We start from the raw sequence: 20,545 nt of genomic DNA, 5'->3' as shown, positions 1-20,545 counted from the left end.
CCGGTACCGGTCCGAGGCCCGGGGGTTGGGGACCGCTGCTCTACTGGACACTACGCGTAGCTGTTCAGGCTTAGATCAATAAACAAAACGGGACCTTTACACCTCCCCTCTTTGGACTGACAATCATACACAAGTAGATTCAATTAGATGAAAAATTACATTAATATGAAAAAAATTCTATTAAGATCACTAACAAAAAGTCCTCTCTCAGTGTACTTTAAACCAAAAGGCAAATAACCAAACCACATGAACATCTAATAAAAGATATAAACATTGAAACACTGATCCAACATTATTCTTGATTGATGGATCATTTGATTTTACACTTTTACCTGAATGTGGCTCCTTTTCTTAAAAAAAAACCAAAAACTTCCTTATATCCATTATGAACCTGGCTGTCTCTGTGTACACACACACACACACACACACACACACACACACACACACACACACAATAGGAGTTATCAGGTTAATGGGCATTCAGTCAGTCAGCTAGTTAGTATCCATTTCCAACAGGACAGTGGTAACAACAGTAGGCTACGGACAATTTAAAGTTTTAGATTTTAAATAGGCTGTATATATTTCAATGGGAGCAATAGGACGGTCAAATGTCGCTGATTTTACTACAGAGTAGGACGGATTGTTATGGAACGCCAGGACTGCCATAATGAATTAATTAAATACACCATTAAATAATTAATTAAATGTGTCAATAATTAATTAAAATTGGAATTAATTAATTAAATAAATAGTTATGACACATGTAATTAATTAATTATTGACACATTTAATTAATTATTTATGTATTTTTAAAATACCCCGTTTTTCTGTCACCAGCTACACTTTTAACAGTGTTTTAGCCACGAATGTCGCGCCGTATGTCTGGTCAGGTTGTCAACATAGAACATGCTTGCAAAAGTGCTCAGATGTTTTCAGAGATTTCACTAGCTCTGCTAACAGTTAGCATGCAGAGTGCACCGAGGGGGTACATTAACCGGTTTGTTTACATATTCCACTCTCCGTGTTCCACATGTTGCATTCGCAGATTCTCATTTTCACCGAACGATCGTCTCTTTCCGCCTGGTCTTGTGTCTCTGTGCTTCTGTAACATAAAGAACGAGCTGACATTTTTCTCACGAAACCAGCGATCAGCTCAGCAGACCCTCAGTTTACCTGCATGCATCCTCCTCCTCATCTGTCAGCTGTTTAACACCTGCTGCTAATTCAAGAAACACGCCTACGTTACCTGGTGATAGTCACAGTTTAACCGGGCAGCCGGTGCTCGATATAACGCAATGTCAGCGCATTTTTCTGCACAAGATAAGTAAATATAGTGTTTTCCCCGAGCGCAGAGCTGCTGGAGCTTGTTTCCTTACAGAGCACTTTATAGGCGAGCCAGCTTTATCAGCGGCTGATGTCCAATCACCAGCACACAGCTTTCAAACTTCAGCTGAGTTTTAGCTCTCAGTGGTTAAACGCTGGACTTCATTCACTCAGGTTCTGTCTGTCGGGTCACGTTTACTTCGCTGTTTTATTTACAACTGAGCAAATCGGTTTGGCTGAGGTTAAAGTTACGTTTCATAACTGCATAGTTTCACAGACGTTTAATGGTTCACTGGCACATGTGTTAGACTGAACTATCATCTAAATATCATCTGTTTTTTAATAGTTATTCAACTGTATTCTAAGCACCAGCTGTCTGTTAGAATGTGATTTTTTTTCTCTCTCTGTTGGCAGAGGTATAAAAATGCGCAGGAAAATCTGACGTGCATGGCAAACTTCACCGACGATATTTAGGGAGGAATAAACACACATCAAACATAAATGAACCATTTGTCTGTCTCCATAATTGAGAGAATTTTCTCTTCTTATGTCAACACTCTCTCTCTTTTGTTTTGCTTTTTTTTTGCTTTTTCGGTCATGTTATGTTTACCTGTCAAAGGCTTGTTACAAACTATGAAACACATTGTGCAGACTTCTGGATGTTAGAAGAAAACGAATACTGCTCATGAATGAGACTAAAGGCAGGAAGGTGTCCTTTAAAACTAAACATGTTAATAGGACCTCCCTATTTATATCATAGTTTATGATATAGCATGTGTATTTCAGTAATAGCCTGCTGAGGCCACTATACGTGCTGGCCTCATATCAAATGTGAAGGCAGACTGAGTCTATGTTTGACGTTTGTTTATATCTAATCTTCCTTTTCAAACATTTAAACAGCAGCGAGTCTGCAGCTGAGGGAATACAAATTCAAATTGTCGGAACAGGTTTGCTCGTTTCTTGGATTCATTTGGTGATTTATTAAATGTATAACTGTTATTCTAATCTGCTGCTGAGTCTCTTACACTTTTCTTTATGCTGTATATTTTCACGTCTCTGGAATAGTTGGCAGTTAGATAGTCAGCTGGGAAACTTTGTGTTAACTCATGGAGCTGAGGATATCGTGGATATGCTGACCTCGCTGTGTGGTGTACAGAGCGAGGTCAGCATGATTAATATTCACAATAAAAATATTAGCCGAACATCATGAAGTCTGTATGTGTTTCATAGTGTCGAACAACCTTTGTACAGTTAAAGCCAGCAGTTACTACATGACGGAAACACCAACGTTATCTCTTTTATGTGTTTATACACAGGTCACGCTGATTACTGAACAAAAACCCAAAGATCAGATGTTAAACAGATTTATTTGCTCTCTCTCCTCCTTAAACATGTTTTTAATGTTAGTTATAATTCAGAATTGGCGACTGAAACACGTAGGACACATAAGAACATCAGGAAATAAAACACCGATAAATATAACCTCAGTAAAAGAAGTCAGCGGGGGTTACTACAGCTGTGTACCGGGGCCTGCGCTTTGTCGGTGGGATTGCTTGCGAGGCGAGCGGGTCTATCCCACGCTTTGCCGTGAGACTGGGCAGACATCTCCGAAATCATCGAAACACTTTTGCAAAGAGGCTGTATCTTGACAAACCGACCAGACACATGAAGATTAAACCACTACATTCTCGGCTAAAAAAATATTAAAACGGTATTTGGTAACACACAAACAGGGTTTTTCAAAGCTCAGTTCTGTTAGCTTCCACATGCCGGTTGTTGTGTGCTAGAAACAATGGCCACCAGGCCAAAGCAATGGTTTTGACTCGATCAGCGTTAACCCCGCCCCCTGAGTTTGATGGGTGAGGCTGACAGATAAAATAATTTCATGATGAGAGCCAGTCGTCAGGACTGCCAAAATGAAATAAATAAATAAATCATTAAATAATTAATTAAATGTGTCAATAATTAATTAAATGTGTCAATAATTAATTAAAATGTGAAATACATAAATAATTAATTAAATATGTCAATAATTAATTAATTAAATGTGTCAATAATTAATTAAAACGTGAAATACATAAATAATTAATTAAATGTGTCAATAATTAATTAATTACATATATCATAACTATTTATTTAATTAATTAATTCCAATTTTAATTAATTATTGACACATTTAATTAATTATTTAATGGTGTATTTAATTAATTCATTATGGCAGTCCTGGCGTTCCATAGATTGTAGGGTAGCAAATATTGTCGGAAAAGTTTTCAACACTGCAGGTTACCTGGTGTAATGTTTTTCAGTTAAAAAGAAACATGGCCTGACGCCTACCTAACTATATAAAAAGTAACTGAAGGTTAAATGCAGTTAATATGTCTTGTTTTAAGCCAGGCACTTACACCTCCGCTCCGCTGCGTCTCAGCCACCATCGCTCTGGCAGCAAGGGTGCTGGAGAGCTGGAACAAACCATTCTTCTTTTTTTTTTTTTTGGGGGGGGGGGGGGGGGGGTAAATATAAGTAAATATACTTTTGTTGTTAAAATGTTACCAGCCGTCGCTGCCTGAGCAGACTCAATGCTCTGTGCAGCTGCAGTCTGCCATGTGTTTGCCAGAGGCCCGTGTGCCTGCTGGTTCTGTTCTGTCTCTGCCAGAGGCCCGTGTGCCTGCTGGTTCTGTTGCGTTCCTGCCAGAGGCCCGTGTGCCTGCTGGTTCTGTTCTGTGTGTGCCAGGGGCTCCAGTGCCCACTGGGTCTGAGACTGTTTTTGCTGGGGGGCCCGAGGAGCCCGTCCAGCCATCAGCTGCAGTCTCATCACCAGCTGCAGTCTCATCACCCTCGCCTGCTGCGGCCTCAGAGTCTTCGGCCTCGCCTGGTCCGGTTTCAGCATCTGCTTTGTCTTCATCCTCGTCTGGTCCAGCCTCCGTGTCTTCATCCTCGTCTGGTCCAGCCTCTGCATCCTCGTCTGGTCCAGCCTCTGCATCCTCGTCTGGTCCAGCCTCTGCATCCTCGTCTGGTCCAGCCACTGCTTCATCATCCTCGTCTGGTCCAGCCACTGCTTCATCATCCTCGTCTGGTCCAGCCTCCGTGTCTTCATCCTCGTCTGGTCCAGCCTCTGCATCCTCGTCTGGTCCAGCCACTGCTTCATCCTCGTCTGGTCCAGCCTCCGCGTCTTCATCCTCGTCTGGTCCAGCCTCTGCATCCTCGTCTGGTCCAGCCTCTGCATCCTCGTCTGGTCCAGCCTCTGCATCCTCGTCTGGTCCAGCCTCTGCATCATCATCCTCGTCTGGTCCAGCCTCCGCGTCTTCATCCTCGTCTGGTCCAGCCTCCGTGTCTTCATCCTCGTCTGGTCCAGCCTCCGTGTCTTCATCCTCGTCGCCTGGTCCGGCTCCAGCATACTCATCAGCGTCGCCTGGTCCGGCTCCAGCATACTCATCAGCATCGCCTGGTCCGGCTCCAGCATCCTCATCAGCATCGCCTGGTCCGGCTCCAGCATCCTCATCATCCTCGCCTGGTCCAGCTTCTGCTTCAGCGTCCTCATCAGCTTCGTCTGGTCCAGCCTCCGCCTCCGCCTCCGCCTCGTCTGGTCCAGCCTCCGCTTCGCCTGGGGCTGCAGGGGCCACGCAGCCTTCAGGTCCCCTACTACCACCTCCACATCGTCGGTCATCTGCCAGCCGCTTGTTGGGCATCTCCGCCACCGTGGACGCCCTCCTGAACGCCCTCCTGAACGCCGCCACGTGGCCGGCCTCCGGACCTGCCCCACTGCCGCTGCCTTTCACACGGTCGGCCCCCGGAACTGAACTGTTTTGGCCTCCGGGTCGGCCCCCTGACCTTGTCCGTCTGGGCCTTTTCGGACTGTGTCCCTCCGTCCTGGACCCCCACCGCCCGCCCTGGTCAGGTCGTTTTCTGTTTTTTGGTTCGTGGGGTTTTTTTTTGGTTTTGGTCCGTTTTTGTGTTTCTGTTGGGCTGTCGGGTGCCAGCCCTTGAGGGGGGGGGTACTGTCATGGTCCTGAGTCTGAGGACTCAGTGTTTTGTGTTTCCTTATGCTTTTGTTCATTCCGAGTGTGTATTCTGTTGTGATTTTGCCATTTGTTAGGTTTCTGTTCTTTGCCTGCCTGCTCCCACTTCTCTGTGTTCCCTCTGTCTGTCCATGGTGTTATTGTGTCTGCTCATGAGTCTGCCTGTCATGTTCAGTGTCCTGTCTGATTCTCTGTGTCTGTTAGTTTCCTGTTTTATTCTGAAAGTTCATGTCTCATGTCAGTGTGTTCAGTTTTACCTCTCCCCTGTCTCGTTAGCCTTATTGCTCCCAGCTGTGTCTCCCTCCTGTGGCCCATTCCCTGATTACTCCCCGTGTATTTAAGCCCTGTGTTTTCCTGTGCTCTCTGTCGCGTCGTCTGTTTAACTCCGTGTCCGTCTGCATCATTCTGTGTAACCTGGTGTTTAGTCTGCGTCTCTCCGCCATCTTTCATTGTGTATTTTGTTCCTCCCCCTGTGCGTGTTTGGTTTAAGTTGAGTTCTTTAGTTTTCCCCAGTTTAGGTTGGTTTACTCCCCGCTCTGCTCCTCCTGTTTTTGTCCCCTTATCACCTCTGCAAATAAATATTCACTCGCACCCCAGTCAGTGCCTGCATCTTGGATCCTTTACTCAATTCACCACACGACTGCTGTGCAGCCGTGACACAAACAACCAGTTGGCGGCTGATAGCATGCGGCTAACTGTAAACGCGATCCTTATCTTGTTTATGCAGCGTTTTAAAATCACAATGTTGGCTCTCCACTACATGACAGCTGCCAATGAAGTTACATTTTGGTGAATACTTGCAGTACAACACTGATAGCACCTTTGCTACATCTCTTTAGTAAGAATAAAAAACAACAACAAAAAAAAAAACCATGAGATGATGTGTCGTCCTATGTTTAAGGAGAGATCAATCACGTGTTTGCCCTCTTTCTTTCTTTCTTTGGTGCACTGGGGAGGTGTGGGATACGTACTGCATAAAGTTCCTGAAGTCAAAGTAGGATGAAACGTGGAGCAGTTGGGGAGCTGATCCATCCTTAACGCTCTGGAAGCGACTGCCATCGTTAGTAGTAATGATGTTTATCTACGGCTGGTGAACAGTACATTTGTACTTTACTGTTACCAGCTGGTATTCACTGTCTCACAAAGTTTAATATTTACAGCCTTCAAAAATAAGAATCTTCCGTTGATAAAATTAGTTTCAAGCAGGGGCGATTCTAGGATCAGAGCTTTGGGGGTGCTGAGCACCCAGAGAGCTGCCCAGCCAAGCAAGATAAACTTTACATGTCACGATGAGACTTCTTCCCTGTCTCTTTCAGTCCCTGCATCCTTAAATGTCTCCAGTTGTCCCGAGTTCACTATGACTGTCTCCTTGGTGCATTTAAACACCTGTTCCTCCCTGTCCTTGTCATCTGTTGTCTTCCTCTCTGTTATCAGTCATCAAAATTTTACCATCTCTGTGCAAGTCTGCAAATTTCTTTATTAAATCATAAGATTCTTAAATTCATCAAGTCTCTCTGCCTGGATCCTCGTCACAAAACATGACATCACTGTTTTGTACATTTTAACACAATTGAATCCCCACATTCATGAAAGAAAACCAGAACACTTTTTTGAAAAGTCTGGAACAAAACCATCAAATCTGATAAAGGTTATTTAAATTCTGCAAAAGAAGAATGTATTGGAATAAAAAAAAAAAATATATATATATATATATATATCCTAACCGTAATTACTGGGGGTGGGGGGGACAATGAATGACACCAATAGTGAGTAAAAATTCAAATTCAAATTTTATTTGTCACACACACACAACCATACACAGTATGACATGGGGGTGAAATGCAAAAAGTAAACAGTATAATACAGATACATAAAAAACACTCCCAAAACAGAATAAATTATTACAAAATATTAATAAAAAACTATTAAGATGGAGGCAACTTTGCCTGTGGTACAATGTATACAGTGTATGAAAAAATCTTTACTGCAGATACTAATTTTACTAATTTAATAATAATTTTGTGTTTAAAGGTTTATGACTTTCATGCTTTCATAATGGTACTTAGTATTTATTTATTTATTGTCATTGTCAAGAACAATGAAATTGCGTTTGGGGCTTCCATACAACCAAAAAAAAGAAGAAAATAATAAATACCCCTTAAAACCCAAGTGTACATATTTAACCCAGTGTGACTCCAATGCAATAAGACAATCCTTAGCAATAATGTTCGTAGAAATTCAGACAAAGACCTGAGAACATGACAAAATACAACAATGCAACCCATTCAATATTATTGTACTGTGAGATATGATATCAGATATGATAGTTATCTATTTAAGAAAGAGGGGGGGAAGAGAATAAAGATATGATGCACCAATGCAGACCAGTTCATTGCTATTAAGAAGTTGGATATGGTTATTGTCCGTGAGAGGGGGGCAGAGAGTTCAGGAGCCTCACAGCCTGTGGATACAGGCTGTTGGCCAGTCTGGATGTTCTGGCCTGTATAGACCTGTACCTTCTCCCTGAGGGCAGCAGATGGAAAAGGTGGCGCGCAGGGTGATGTTGGTCCCGCAGGATACTGTGCACCCTCCTCAGACAGCGAGTGGGGAAGATATTACTGATCTCTGGCAGACTTGTTCCAATAATTCTGCCAGCTTCTTTCACCACCCGCTGGAGTGCTTGCTGATCGGCCTTGGTGCAGCTGGGGAACCACACTAGAAATCCATATGTCAGAACGCTGCTGATGGCACAGTTGTAGAAGTTCAACATCAGAGATCTGGGAATGTGTGCGCTCCGCAGTCTCCTCAGGTAGTAGAGGCGCTGTTGGGCCTTCCGTACAACTGAGGTGATATGGTTGCCCCAGGACAGGTCCTCGGTCACAGTTACCCCCAAGAATTTAAAACTGCTCACCCTCTCCACCGCCTCACTGCCAATGAAGAGAGGCAGATGGTTGTTATGACCCCTCTTCCGGAAATCTACAATGATCTCCTTGGTCTTTTTGGTGTTTAAGACCAAGTTATTGTCGTGGCACCATGACTCTAGTTGTTGCACCTCTGTCCTATAGTTTGTCTCATCATTGTTGGATATAAGTCCGAGCACTGTAGTGTCATCTGCAAACTTAACAATGAGATTGGACGCGCAGGAGGAAATACAGTCATGGGTGAAGAGAGTGTATAGCAGAGGGCTCAGAACACACCCGGCTACTTAGGAGAGCTTGACATTTTTATCAGGTGGTACACACTGTAAAAAGTTTGAGAAACACTGATAAGTGTCTGTGTGCTTTTGAAAAACATTTAAAGCTGCAGTACAGAATCTTTGAAACAAGCTTAAAACATTTTTAGAATATAAACAGAGCATCTGCTTCTCTTTACAGCTCCTCACTCCACCAGGGCACCATTTGGCACTTTCTGATAGTGTGCAAATGTGATGTACGTACAGCGGCAGTCATACAGACAACTGGACGGTCCAAAAGTTGGCCGACCTATTACTGGCTGAGGTTTCAGTAGAGTTGTGGCTGAACCACATAAAAATATATCATTAATTTTAATCTCCGCAATCAATGATAATGTTTTGTTGGAATGTTGTTAAAGAGGGTCAAAAATGTTTCAACCCAGTTTGTTTTGCAGATTCTGTGTAGCAGCTTTAATATAGGGAGGACACAACTTCCAGATTGTGTGAAATCAGTTTTTTCTCTTTGTCAGTTTAACAGTTTCTGTTTTGCCTGTCACTGTTCCCTGTCTGTTTTCTTACCTGGATCTTCCTGACCTTGTACTTTCTCCTCCTGTAGCAGTCCCTCGGACCAAGGAAGAAATAGAGAGAGCCTCGACGGGTGCAGTAATTTTTACTTTGAGATTCATTCAGAATCTAACAGTGCTGAGGTGCGCCAATGCACCGTGAAAACTAAACAGAAACACAAAATACATTTTCTTAGACGCTTATTACAAATATGAACTCAAATAAAGCAGAAAATACAACAAAATATCAATTAAGCAAACAAATACAACTTAAAACATGTACCTCGCTCCGCATTCCAAGGGCTGCAAATTGTTAATTTCGCTAGAGTCCGGTATCACGCTGCTTTGCGCTTCATTGAGAGCTGCCTACTGGGACATGTGCGTCACAAAACCGGTCTGAGCTGGAAGTGCAGCTTGCCGCTAACTAAGCAACAGAGCCCTCTACTGCAGTGGCCCCCAACCTTTATTGCGCCACGGACCGGTTTATGCCCGACAATATTTTCATGGACCGGCCTTTAAGGTGTCGCGGATAAATACAACAAAATAAAACGAGTACCGGTACCGAAAAAAAGAAGATTTATTCATAACACACATGAAAAGACCAAGGAAAACCGAGTTAACGATAAAAACGATAACAAAATAACGCTGAAAACCGATAAAAACCTTGAAAACCATACATTTCACACCTGAGCCTCAACTCTCGCGGCCCGGTACCAAACGACTCACGGACCGGTACCGGTCCGAGGCCCGGGGGTTGGGGACCGCTGCTCTACTGGACACTACGCGTAGCTGTTCAGGCTTAGATCAATAAACAAAACGGGACCTTTACACCTCCCCTCTTTGGACTGACAATCATACACAAGTAGATTCAATTAGATGAAAAATTACATTAATATGAAAAAAATTCTATTAAGATCACTAACAAAAAGTCCTCTCTCAGTGTACTTTAAACCAAAAGGCAAATAACCAAACCACATGAACATCTAATAAAAGATATAAACATTGAAACACTGATCCAACATTATTCTTGATTGATGGATCATTTGATTTTACACTTTTACCTGAATGTGGCTCCTTTTCTTAAAAAAAAAACAAAAACTTCCTTATATCCATTATGAACCTGGCTGTCTCTGTGTACACACACACACACACACACACACACACACACACACACACACACACACACACACAATAGGAGTTATCAGGTTAATGGGCATTCAGTCAGTCAGCTAGTTAGTATCCATTTCCAACAGGACAGTGGTAACAACAGTAGGCTACGGACAATTTAAAGTTTTAGATTTTAAATAGGCTGTATATATTTCAATGGGAGCAATAGGACGGTCAAATGTCGCTGATTTTACTACAGAGTAGGACGGATTGTTATGGAACGCCAGGACTGCCATAATGAATTAATTAAATACACCATTAAATAATTAATTAAATGTGTCAATAATTAATTAAAATTGGAATTAATTAATTAAATAAATAGTTATGACACATGTAATTAATTAATTATTGACACATTTAATTAATTATTTATGTATTTTTAAAATACCCCGTTTTTCTGTCACCAGCTACACTTTTAACAGTGTTTTAGCCACGAATGTCGCGCCGTATGTCTGGTCAGGTTGTCAACATAGAACATGCTTGCAAAAGTGCTCAGATGTTTTCAGAGATTTCACTAGCTCTGCTAACAGTTAGCATGCAGAGTGCACCGAGGGGGTACATTAACCGGTTTGTTTACATATTCCACTCTCCGTGTTCCACATGTTGCATTCGCAGATTCTCATTTTCACCGAACGATCGTCTCTTTCCGCCTGGTCTTGTGTCTCTGTGCTTCTGTAACATAAAGAACGAGCTGACATTTTTCTCACGAAACCAGCGATCAGCTCAGCAGACCCTCAGTTTACCTGCATGCATCCTCCTCCTCATCTGTCAGCTGTTTAACACCTGCTGCTAATTCAAGAAACACGCCTACGTTACCTGGTGATAGTCACAGTTTAACCGGGCAGCCGGTGCTCGATATAACGCAATGTCAGCGCATTTTTCTGCACAAGATAAGTAAATATAGTGTTTTCCCCGAGCGCAGAGCTGCTGGAGCTTGTTTCCTTACAGAGCACTTTATAGGCGAGCCAGCTTTATCAGCGGCTGATGTCCAATCACCAGCACACAGCTTTCAAACTTCAGCTGAGTTTTAGCTCTCAGTGGTTAAACGCTGGACTTCATTCACTCAGGTTCTGTCTGTCGGGTCACGTTTACTTCGCTGTTTTATTTACAACTGAGCAAATCGGTTTGGCTGAGGTTAAAGTTACGTTTCATAACTGCATAGTTTCACAGACGTTTAATGGTTCACTGGCACATGTGTTAGACTGAACTATCATCTAAATATCATCTGTTTTTTAATAGTTATTCAACTGTATTCTAAGCACCAGCTGTCTGTTAGAATGTGATTTTTTTTCTCTCTCTGTTGGCAGAGGTATAAAAATGCGCAGGAAAATCTGACGTGCATGGCAAACTTCACCGACGATATTTAGGGAGGAATAAACACACATCAAACATAAATGAACCATTTGTCTGTCTCCATAATTGAGAGAATTTTCTCTTCTTATGTCAACACTCTCTCTCTTTTGTTTTGCTTTTTTTTTGCTTTTTCGGTCATGTTATGTTTACCTGTCAAAGGCTTGTTACAAACTATGAAACACATTGTGCAGACTTCTGGATGTTAGAAGAAAACGAATACTGCTCATGAATGAGACTAAAGGCAGGAAGGTGTCCTTTAAAACTAAACATGTTAATAGGACCTCCCTATTTATATCATAGTTTATGATATAGCATGTGTATTTCAGTAATAGCCTGCTGAGGCCACTATACGTGCTGGCCTCATATCAAATGTGAAGGCAGACTGAGTCTATGTTTGACGTTTGTTTATATCTAATCTTCCTTTTCAAACATTTAAACAGCAGCGAGTCTGCAGCTGAGGGAATACAAATTCAAATTGTCGGAACAGGTTTGCTCGTTTCTTGGATTCATTTGGTGATTTATTAAATGTATAACTGTTATTCTAATCTGCTGCTGAGTCTCTTACACTTTTCTTTATGCTGTATATTTTCACGTCTCTGGAATAGTTGGCAGTTAGATAGTCAGCTGGGAAACTTTGTGTTAACTCATGGAGCTGAGGATATCGTGGATATGCTGACCTCGCTGTGTGGTGTACAGAGCGAGGTCAGCATGATTAATATTCACAATAAAAATATTAGCCGAACATCATGAAGTCTGTATGTGTTTCATAGTGTCGAACAACCTTTGTACAGTTAAAGCCAGCAGTTACTACATGACGGAAACACCAACGTTATCTCTTTTATGTGTTTATACACAGGTCACGCTGATTACTGAACAAAAACCCAAAGATCAGATGTTAAACAGATTTATTTGCTCTCTCTCCTCCTTAAACATGTTTTTAATGTTAGTTATAATTCAGAATTGGCGACTGAAACACGTAGGACACATAAGAACATCAGGAAATAAAACACCGATAAATATAACCTCAGTAAAAGAAGTCAGCGGGGGTTACTACAGCTGTGTACCGGGGCCTGCGCTTTGTCGGTGGGATTGCTTGCGAGGCGAGCGGGTCTATCCCACGCTTTGCCGTGAGACTGGGCAGACATCTCCGAAATCATCGAAACACTTTTGCAAAGAGGCTGTATCTTGACAAACCGACCAGACACATGAAGATTAAACCACTACATTCTCGGCTAAAAAAATATTAAAACGGTATTTGGTAACACACAAACAGGGTTTTTCAAAGCTCAGTTCTGTTAGCTTCCACATGCCGGTTGTTGTGTGCTAGAAACAATGGCCACCAGGCCAAAGCAATGGTTTTGACTCGATCAGCGTTAACCCCGCCCCCTGAGTTTGATGGGTGAGGCTGACAGATAAAATAATTTCATGATGAGAGCCAGGCGCCAAGACTGCCAAAATGAAATAAATAAATATATCATTAAATAATTAATTAAATGTGTCAATAATTAATTAAATGTGTCAATAATTAATTAAAATGTGAAATACATAAATAATTAATTAAATATGTCAATAATTAATTAATTAAATGTGTCAATAATTAATTAAAACGTGAAATACATAAATAATTAATTAAATGTGTCAATAATTAATTAATTACATATATCATAACTATTTATTTAATTAATTAATTCCAATTTTAATTAATTATTGACACATTTAATTAATTATTTAATGGTGTATTTAATTAATTCATTATGGCAGTCCTGGCGTTCCATAGATTGTAGGGTAGCAAATATTGTCGGAAAAGTTTTCAACACTGCAGGTTACCTGGTGTAATGTTTTTCAGTTAAAAAGAAACATGGCCTGACGCCTACCTAACTATATAAAAAGTAACTGAAGGTTAAATGCAGTTAATATGTCTTGTTTTAAGCCAGGCACTTACACCTCCGCTCCGCTGCGTCTCAGCCACCATCGCTCTGGCAGCAAGGGTGCTGGAGAGCTGGAACAAACCATTCTTCTTTTTTTTTTTTTGGGGGGGGGGGGGGGTAAATATAAGTAAATATACTTTTGTTGTTAAAATGTTACCAGCCGTCGCTGTCTGAGCAGACTCAATGCTCTGTGCAGCTGCAGTCTGCCATGTGTTTGCCAGAGGCCCGTGTGCCTGCTGGTTCTGTTCTGTCTCTGCCAGAGGCCCGTGTGCCTGCTGGTTCTGTTCTGTCTCTGCCAGAGGCCCGTGTGCCTGCTGGTTCTGTTCTGTGTGTGCCAGGGGCTCCAGTGCCCACTGGGTCTGAGACTGTTTTTGCTGGGGGGCCCGAGGAGCCCGTCCAGCCATCAGCTGCAGTCTCATCACCAGCTGCAGTCTCATCACCCTCGCCTGCTGCGGCCTCAGAGTCTTCGGCCTCGCCTGGTCCGGTTTCAGCATCTGCTTTGTCTTCATCCTCGTCTGGTCCAGCCTCCGTGTCTTCATCCTCGTCTGGTCCAGCCTCCGTGTCTTCATCCTCGTCTGGTCCAGCCTCTGCATCCTCGTCTGGTCCAGCCTCTGCATCCTCGTCTGGTCCAGCCACTGCTTCATCATCCTCGTCTGGTCCAGCCTCCGTGTCTTCATCCTCGTCTGGTCCAGCCTCTGCATCCTCGTCTGGTCCAGCCACTGCTTCATCCTCGTCTGGTCCAGCCTCCGCGTCTTCATCCTCGTCTGGTCCAGCCTCTGCATCCTCGTCTGGTCCAGCCTCTGCATCCTCGTCTGGTCCAGCCTCTGCATCATCATCCTCGTCTGGTCCAGCCTCCGCGTCTTCATCCTCGTCTGGTCCAGCCTCCGTGTCTTCATCCTCGTCTGGTCCAGCCTCCGTGTCTTCATCCTCGTCGCCTGGTCCGGCTCCAGCATACTCATCAGCGTCGCCTGGTCCGGCTCCAGCATACTCATCAGCATCGCCTGGTCCGGCTCCAGCATCCTCATCAGCATCGCCTGGTCCGGCTCCAGCATACTCATCAGCGTCGCCTGGTCCGGCTCCAGCATACTCATCAGCATCGCCTGGTCCGGCTCCAGCATCCTCATCAGCATCGCCTGGTCCGGCTCCAGCATCCTCATCATCCTCGCCTGGTCCAGCTTCTGCTTCAGCGTCCTCATCAGCTTCGTCTGGTCCAGCCTCCGCCTCCGCCTCGTCTGGTCCAGCCTCCGCTTCGCCTGGGGCTGCAGGGGCCACGCAGCCTTCAGGTCCCCTACTACCACCTCCACATCGTCGGTCATCTGCCAGCCGCTTGTTGGGCATCTCCGCCACCGTGGACGCCCTCCTGAACGCCCTCCTGAACGCCGCCACGTGGCCGGCCTCCGGACCTGCCCCACTGCCGCTGCCTTTCACACGGTCGGCCCCCGGAACTGAACTGTTTTGGCCTCCGGGTCGGCCCCCTGACCTTGTCCGTCTGGGCCTTTTCGGACTGTGTCCCTCCGTCCTGGACCCCCACCGCCCGCCCTGGTCAGGTCGTTTTCTGTTTTTTGGTTCGTGGGGTTTTTTTTTGGTTTTGGTCCGTTTTTGTGTTTCTGTTGGGCTGTCGGGTGCCAGCCCTTGAGGGGGGGGGGGTACTGTCATGGTCCTGAGTCTGAGGACTCAGTGTTTTGTGTTTCCTTATGCTTTTGTTCATTCCGAGTGTGTATTCTGTTGTGATTTTGCCATTTGTTAGGTTTCTGTTCTTTGCCTGCCTGCTCCCACTTCTCTGTGTTCCCTCTGTCTGTCCATGGTGTTATTGTGTCTGCTCATGAGTCTGCCTGTCATGTTCAGTGTCCTGTCTGATTCTCTGTGTCTGTTAGTTTCCTGTTTTATTCTGAAAGTTCATGTCTCATGTCAGTGTGTTCAGTTTTACCTCTCCCCTGTCTCGTTAGCCTTATTGCTCCCAGCTGTGTCTCCCTCCTGTGGCCCATTCCCTGATTACTCCCCGTGTATTTAAGCCCTGTGTTTTCCTGTGCTCTCTGTCGCGTCGTCTGTTTAACTCCGTGTCCGTCTGCATCATTCTGTGTAACCTGGTGTTTAGTCTGCGTCTCTCCGCCATCTTTCATTGTGTATTTTGTTCCTCCCCCTGTGCGTGTTTGGTTTAAGTTGAGTTCTTTAGTTTTCCCCAGTTTAGGTTGGTTTACTCCCCGCTCTGCTCCTCCTGTTTTTGTCCCCTTATCACCTCTGCAAATAAATATTCACTCGCACCCCAGTCAGTGCCTGCATCTTGGATCCTTTACTCAATTCACCACACGACTGCTGTGCAGCCGTGACACAAACAACCAGTTGGCGGCTGATAGCATGCGGCTAACTGTAAACGCGATCCTTATCTTGTTTATGCAGCGTTTTAAAATCACAATGTTGGCTCTCCACTACATGACAGCTGCCAATGAAGTTACATTTTGGTGAATACTTGCAGTACAACACTGATAGCACCTTTGCTACATCTCTTTAGTAAGAATAAAAAACAACAACAAAAAAAAAACCATGAGATGATGTGTCGTCCTATGTTTAAGGAGAGATCAATCACGTGTTTGCCCTCTTTCTTTCTTTCTTTGGTGCACTGGGGAGGTGTGGGATACGTACTGCATAAAGTTCCTGAAGTCAAAGTAGGATGAAACGTGGAGCAGTTGGGGAGCTGATCCATCCTTAACGCTCTGGAAGCGACTGCCATCGTTAGTAGTAATGATGTTTATCTACGGCTGGTGAACAGTACATTTGTACTTTACTGTTACCAGCTGGTATTCACTGTCTCACAAAGTTTAATATTTACAGCCTTCAAAAATAAGAATCTTCCGTTGATAAAATTAGTTTCAAGCAGGGGCGATTCTAGGATCAGAGCTTTGGGGGTGCTGAGCACCCAGAGAGCTGCCCAGCCAAGCAAGATAAACTTTACATGTCACGATGAGACTTCTTCCCTGTCTCTTTCAGTCCCTGCATCCTTAAATGTCTCCAGTTGTCCCGAGTTCACTATGACTGTCTCCTTGGTGCATTTAAACACCTGTTCCTCCCTGTCCTTGTCATCTGTTGTCTTCCTCTCTGTTATCAGTCATCAAAATTTTACCATCTCTGTGCAAGTCTGCAAATTTCTTTATTAAATCATAAGATTCTTAAATTCATCAAGTCTCTCTGCCTGGATCCTCGTCACAAAACATGACATCACTGTTTTGTACATTTTAACACAATTGAATCCCCACATTCATGAAAGAAAACCAGAACACTTTTTTGAAAAGTCTGGAACAAAACCATCAAATCTGATAAAGGTTATTTAAATTCTGCAAAAGAAGAATGTATTGGAATAAAAAAAAAATATATATATATATATATATATATCCTAACCGTAATTACTGGGGGTGGGGGGGACAATGAATGACACCAATAGTGAGTAAAAATTCAAATTCAAATTTTATTTGTCACACACACACAACCATACACAGTATGACATGGGGGTGAAATGCAAAAAGTAAACAGTATAATACAGATACATAAAAAACACTCCCAAAACAGAATAAATTATTACAAAATATTAATAAAAAACTATTAAGATGGAGGCAACTTTGCCTGTGGTACAATGTATACAGTGTATGAAAAAATCTTTACTGCAGATACTAATTTTACTAATTTAATAATAATTTTGTGTTTAAAGGTTTATGACTTTCATGCTTTCATAATGGTACTTAGTATTTATTTATTTATTGTCATTGTCAAGAACAATGAAATTGCGTTTGGGGCTTCCATACAACCAAAAAAAAGAAGAAAATAATAAATACCCCTTAAAACCCAAGTGTACATATTTAACCCAGTGTGACTCCAATGCAATAAGACAATCCTTAGCAATAATGTTCGTAGAAATTCAGACAAAGACCTGAGAACATGACAAAATACAACAATGCAACCCATTCAATATTATTGTACTGTGAGATATGATATCAGATATGATAGTTATCTATTTAAGAAAGAGGGGGGGAAGAGAATAAAGATATGATGCACCAATGCAGACCAGTTCATTGCTATTAAGAAGTTGGATATGGTTATTGTCCGTGAGAGGGGGGCAGAGAGTTCAGGAGCCTCACAGCCTGTGGATACAGGCTGTTGGCCAGTCTGGATGTTCTGGCCTGTATAGACCTGTACCTTCTCCCTGAGGGCAGCAGATGGAAAAGGTGGCGCGCAGGGTGATGTTGGTCCCGCAGGATACTGTGCACCCTCCTCAGACAGCGAGTGGGGAAGATATTACTGATCTCTGGCAGACTTGTTCCAATAATTCTGCCAGCTTCTTTCACCACCCGCTGGAGTGCTTGCTGATCGGCCTTGGTGCAGCTGGGGAACCACACTAGAAATCCATATGTCAGAACGCTGCTGATGGCACAGTTGTAGAAGTTCAACATCAGAGATCTGGGAATGTGTGCGCTCCGCAGTCTCCTCAGGTAGTAGAGGCGCTGTTGGGCCTTCCGTACAACTGAGGTGATATGGTTGCCCCAGGACAGGTCCTCGGTCACAGTTACCCCCAAGAATTTAAAACTGCTCACCCTCTCCACCGCCTCACTGCCAATGAAGAGAGGCAGATGGTTGTTATGACCCCTCTTCCGGAAATCTACAATGATCTCCTTGGTCTTTTTGGTGTTTAAGACCAAGTTATTGTCGTGGCACCATGACTCTAGTTGTTGCACCTCTGTCCTATAGTTTGTCTCATCATTGTTGGATATAAGTCCGAGCACTGTAGTGTCATCTGCAAACTTAACAATGAGATTGGACGCGCAGGAGGAAATACAGTCATGGGTGAAGAGAGTGTATAGCAGAGGGCTCAGAACACACCCGGCTACTTAGGAGAGCTTGACATTTTTATCAGGTGGTACACACTGTAAAAAGTTTGAGAAACACTGATAAGTGTCTGTGTGCTTTTGAAAAACATTTAAAGCTGCAGTACAGAATCTTTGAAACAAGCTTAAAACATTTTTAGAATATAAACAGAGCATCTGCTTCTCTTTACAGCTCCTCACTCCACCAGGGCACCATTTGGCACTTTCTGATAGTGTGCAAATGTGATGTACGTACAGCGGCAGTCATACAGACAACTGGACGGCCCAAAAGTTGGCCGACCTATTACTGGCTGAGGTTTCAGTAGAGTTGTGGCTGAACCACATAAAAATATATCATTAATTTTAATCTCCGCAATCAATGATAATGTTTTGTTGGAATGTTGTTAAAGAGGGTCAAAAATGTTTCAACCCAGTTTGTTTTGCAGATTCTGTGTAGCAGCTTTAATATAGGGAGGACACAACTTCCAGATTGTGTGAAATCAGTTTTTTCTCTTTGTCAGTTTAACAGTTTCTGTTTTGCCTGTCACTGTTCCCTGTCTGTTTTCTTACCTGGATCTTCCTGACCTTGTACTTTCTCCTCCTGTAGCAGTCCCTCGGACCAAGGAAGAAATAGAGAGAGCCTCGACGGGTGCAGTAATTTTTACTTTGAGATTCATTCAGAATCTAACAGTGCTGAGGTGCGCCAATGCACCGTGAAAACTAAACAGAAACACAAAATACATTTTCTTAGACGCTTATTACAAATATGAACTCAAATAAAGCAGAAAATACAACAAAATATCAATTAAGCAAACAAATACAACTTAAAACATGTACCTCGCTCCGCATTCCAAGGGCTGCAAATTGTTAATTTCGCTAGAGTCCGGTATCACGCTGCTTTGCGCTTCATTGAGAGCTGCCTACTGGGACATGTGCGTCACAAAACCGGTCTGAGCTGGAAGTGCAGCTTGCCGCTAACTAAGCAACAGAGCCCTCTACTGCAGTGGCCCCCAACCTTTATTGCGCCACGGACCGGTTTATGCCCGACAATATTTTCATGGACCGGCCTTTAAGGTGTCGCGGATAAATACAACAAAATAAAACGAGTACCGGTACCGAAAAAAAGAAGATTTATTCATAACACACATGAAAAGACCAAGGAAAACCGAGTTAACGATAAAAACGATAACAAAATAACGCTGAAAACCGATAAAAACCTTGAAAACCATACATTTCACACCTGAGCCTCAACTCTCGCGGCCCGGTACCAAACGACTCACGGACCGGTACCGGTCCGAGGCCCGGGGGTTGGGGACCGCTGCTCTACTGGACACTACGCGTAGCTGTTCAGGCTTAGATCAATAAACAAAACGGGACCTTTACACCTCCCCTCTTTGGACTGACAATCATACACAAGTAGATTCAATTAGATGAAAAATTACATTAATATGAAAAAAATTCTATTAAGATCACTAACAAAAAGTCCTCTCTCAGTGTACTTTAAACCAAAAGGCAAATAACCAAACCACATGAACATCTAATAAAAGATATAAACATTGAAACACTGATCCAACATTATTCTTGATTGATGGATCATTTGATTTTACACTTTTACCTGAATGTGGCTCCTTTTCTTAAAAAAAAAACAAAAACTTCCTTATATCCATTATGAACCTGGCTGTCTCTGTGTACACACACACACACACACACACACACACACACACACACACACACACAATAGGAGTTATCAGGTTAATGGGCATTCAGTCAGTCAGCTAGTTAGTATCCATTTCCAACAGGACAGTGGTAACAACAGTAGGCTACGGACAATTTAAAGTTTTAGATTTTAAATAGGCTGTATATATTTCAATGGGAGCAATAGGACGGTCAAATGTCGCTGATTTTACTACAGAGTAGGACGGATTGTTATGGAACGCCAGGACTGCCATAATGAATTAATTAAATACACCATTAAATAATTAATTAAATGTGTCAATAATTAATTAAAATTGGAATTAATTAATTAAATAAATAGTTATGACACATGTAATTAATTAATTATTGACACATTTAATTAATTATTTATGTATTTTTAAAATACCCCGTTTTTCTGTCACCAGCTACACTTTTAACAGTGTTTTAGCCACGAATGTCGCGCCGTATGTCTGGTCAG

General features: G+C 43.0%; 2 long non-coding RNA genes across 2 annotated transcripts; both read right to left on the bottom strand.

The window, feature by feature from the left end:
• Nucleotides 1-7,124: 7,124 nt before the first annotated feature.
• On the bottom strand, nt 7,125-9,835 carry LOC309700893. Its single transcript, XR_014274790.1, has 3 exons — nt 9,358-9,835; nt 9,091-9,240; nt 7,125-8,266 (listed from the first exon to the last, which is right to left on the bottom strand). It is a non-coding gene; the product is annotated as an uncharacterized lncRNA (long non-coding RNA).
• A 7,141-nt stretch (nt 9,836-16,976) lies between these two features.
• LOC309700892 lies at nt 16,977-19,687 on the bottom strand. The gene is made up of 3 exons (XR_014274789.1): nt 19,210-19,687; nt 18,943-19,092; nt 16,977-18,118 (listed from the first exon to the last, which is right to left on the bottom strand). It is a non-coding gene; the product is annotated as an uncharacterized lncRNA (long non-coding RNA).
• Nucleotides 19,688-20,545: the final 858 nt, after the last annotated feature.

This window comes from Aulonocara stuartgranti (genome assembly GCF_965226115.1).
Source record: "Aulonocara stuartgranti genome assembly, chromosome: 23".
NCBI lineage: Eukaryota > Metazoa > Chordata > Actinopteri > Cichliformes > Cichlidae > Aulonocara > Aulonocara stuartgranti.
Note: the sequence above shows the minus strand (reverse complement) of the source record. Positions and strands in the feature narration are given on the sequence as shown.